The sequence below is a fragment of the Zalophus californianus genome, chromosome 14, assembly GCF_009762305.2.
Source record: "Zalophus californianus isolate mZalCal1 chromosome 14, mZalCal1.pri.v2, whole genome shotgun sequence".
NCBI lineage: Eukaryota > Metazoa > Chordata > Mammalia > Carnivora > Otariidae > Zalophus > Zalophus californianus.
In genome coordinates, this window is record NC_045608.1 from 18,164,362 (window position 1) to 18,167,448 (window position 3,087).

Consider the following 3,087-nt stretch of genomic DNA (forward strand, 5'->3'; position numbering starts at 1 on the left):
TTGAGAACAACAGAGGTATGTTGAGATGAGGCGGCCAACCGCGTGGCTAGGGAGGGGGGCTCCGGCCTCCCAGGGCACAAGCCTGTTTGTGCCAGTCATTTTCATCAACTATTTATTGAGCACGTACTACGTGCCAAGCACTGTGAGGGGGCACGGCCATGAGCAAGACAGCCCACTCCTGCCCTCGGGAGCTGATCTCCAGAGTCCCCAAAGGTAGAAATTGCAAGTGGTTAACCATAAGGAGACCTTCCTGGTCACAACTATAGTTGGTATAGCAGCTGATGCCCAAGCCACGCCAAGGCTTTCTGCCAATAGTCGACCCCCAAATGCCTCTTCACTGTTCCAAGTGCTCCCAGGGAAGAGTTCTCGCTTGATCCTATATGGACTGGCATGAGCCACACCCAGCTTGCACACCTTTCCTACAGACTGTCATCCTCATGCACCAGACCAAACTTGTCAGTTCACCTTCAGATGAGCACAGACTATTTCTCTTGGGAGAAACACTCCTTCCCCTTTGGCCTTTGCCTAGCTGACTCCTACTCATCCCTCAAAACCCAACTCAAATGGTGCTTCCTCCAGGTAGTTCTCCCTGACCACCTCCCCAATGGGTTGGAAGCCCATTCCCTGTGGTCCCTCAGCTTCTGTGTGTCTCCTCTTGCATGCTCATATATATATGACATGTGGATTCGAAAATGGAATGTACACCTAGGGATCCCTGAATCCCTCTGGCTACTGAGCGGAGGAGGGATTTTGGAGAGCAGTCTTACCGGCAGAGAGGTGGTCCCCTTCTGGAAGGTGAGGGGAAAGGCCCCTTTCAATGATGATCTGTATCTTGTGATATTCTGACCCATGTGTAGCTCTGAGCAGCTCCATGTGCAAGAAACACAGGCCAAGAATCTAGGATGTTTCATTTTTTTATTAGGGTAAGATATACATAAGATTCACCATTTTGGCCATTTTGAAGTGTATAGTTCAGTGACGTTACGTACATCCACACTGTTGAGCGACCGGCACCGCCATCCGTCTCCACAACATTCTCATCTCAGACTGGAACTCCTTGGCCATTACACACCCCCACTGGCCCCTTCCCCCAGCCCTGGCAACCACTGGGGCATGAATTTGCCGACTCTGGGTACCTCCCATAAGTGGAATCATGCACTATTTGCCTTTTGGTGGCTGGCTTCTTTCACTCAGCATAATCTCCACAAGGTTCATCCCTGGTACAGCAGGTGTCCAAATGTCCGTCCTTTTTAAGGCTGGATAACATCCCGTTGAACATATACACTACTGTCTGTCTTAGTCTGTTCAGGCCGCTGCAACAAAGTACCACAGACTTGGGGGCTTATAGTTTATAAATAACAGAATTTCATTGCTTACAGTTCTGGAGGCTGGAAATCCAAGATCAGGGTGACACCATGGCCAGGCGAGGGGCCTCTTCTGGGTTGCAAACTTCTTGCTGTGTCCTCCCCTGACAGAAAGGGCAGGGAGCTCTCCCGGACCTCTAGTAGGAGCATTAATTGCATTCCTGACGGTTCCACCCTCATGACCTAAGTACCTCCCGGAGGCCCCACCTCTTGATGCCATCACGTGGGCATTAGGATTTCAACTAAGGAAGGGGGGGTGTGGCCAGACGTTCAGACCGTGGCACCCACATTCCGTTTATCCATCCATCCATCGATGGTCACTTGGGTTGCTTCCACCTTTTGGCTTTTGGCAATAATGCTGCTGTGAGCACGGGCGTGCAAAGGTATCTCCAAGTCCCTCCTTTCACTTCTATTGGGGGTAGATGCCCAGACGTGGAATTGTGGACCAAACGGCAATTCTATGCTTCACTTTTGGAGAAGACGGGGTACTGTTTTCCGCAGGGGCTACACCGTCCTACCTTCCCACCGACAGGGCATGAGGATTCTGGTTTCTCCATATCCTCCCCAACATGTACCGGCTTTTTGGTTCGTTTCTATAGCAGCCATCCTTACAGGTCAAGCCTAGAAGCAGTTTTAACTCAGAAGTCGTTGAACCTTTTTGCTTGCACCCCTCCCACAGGATGGCGGGGGGACATGCAGCCTCACCCGCGTGCGCCTTTAAATTTTCCTTCCCTGGGCCTCCTGCTTCCCCCGCCCACCCAGCGGCTCCTGCCCTGGCTGCCCTGCCTTCCGCCAGTTTGGTCTTCGGCCTGCTGCCCCTGGACTGGAGGTGGGGGCGCTGAGACCCCGGGGCTGGGAGGCTCCGCATTCGCACCCAGAGGAGGAACCGGCATCGACCAGAGGAGGCAACACCTACTTCCTCATCTCCTCTCCTACGTCTTGTGTCCATTCTTTCTCTCCCTCTCTCCGAACCTCCAGCAGCTGCCCTTCAGGAGCAAATGCTCCACGAGGCAGGGCGATGCCACGGAAAGGGCCGGGATATCGGCAGACCTGGGGTCGAACCCTCAGTTTCGGCCCCACTTCCGGCCAGCAAGCGGGTGGTGCCAGCAGAGCCGAGCCCAGGAGATGGATACACGGCCGGCGCGGGAAGCAGAGCGCCTTTGGAGCCCCACCTCCCGCCCTGACTAATCACAGGTAAGCGGGCTCCGCCTCTCTGAGCCTCAGTTTTCTCTTCTGTAAAATGGGCTGTTTGTTTCCTGCAGCGGCTGTCACAATGAGCGCAAGCTTCGTGGCTTCAAAACCACACAAACGTGTTCTCTGACAGTTCTGGAGATCGGAAGTCTGAAACGGGTCTCGCTGGGCTAGAATCAGGGTGTTGTGAAGCCTGTGGCCCTTTTTGGAGGCTCCGAGGGAAAGCCCGTTTTCTCGTGTTTTCCAGTGTCTAGAGGCCCCGTTCCATTGTCAGAGCCAGCAAGGTGGCCTCTTCAGAGCTGACACTGAGCCTCCCTCCTTCACGTCTCAGGATCCTGTGATTACAACGGGGCTAACCTGCATAATCCAGGAGACTCTCCCTAGATTCAGGGCAGCTGATACACAACCTTAATCCCGCCTGCTCCCTTCGCTGCCCTTGCTGTAACACAACCAAGTCCCCGGATTAGGGTGTGGCCACTGTCCGGGAGCCGCTATTCTGCCTCCCAGGGTAGACGGCAACTACCCCCCCACC

At 54.1% G+C, this 3,087-nt stretch overlaps 1 protein-coding gene across 1 annotated transcript in view; it reads left to right on the top strand.

Moving 5' to 3' along the window:
* The first annotated feature begins 2,487 nt into the window (after positions 1–2,487).
* The window catches only part of MYO1H (myosin IH), a 134,402-nt gene continuing 133,802 nt past the window's right edge, over positions 2,488–3,087 (top strand). The window contains exon 1 of the mRNA XM_027575612.2: positions 2,488–2,558. The gene's annotated coding sequence lies outside the window, so the exon portion shown is untranslated. The remainder of the gene's footprint in view (positions 2,559–3,087) is intronic.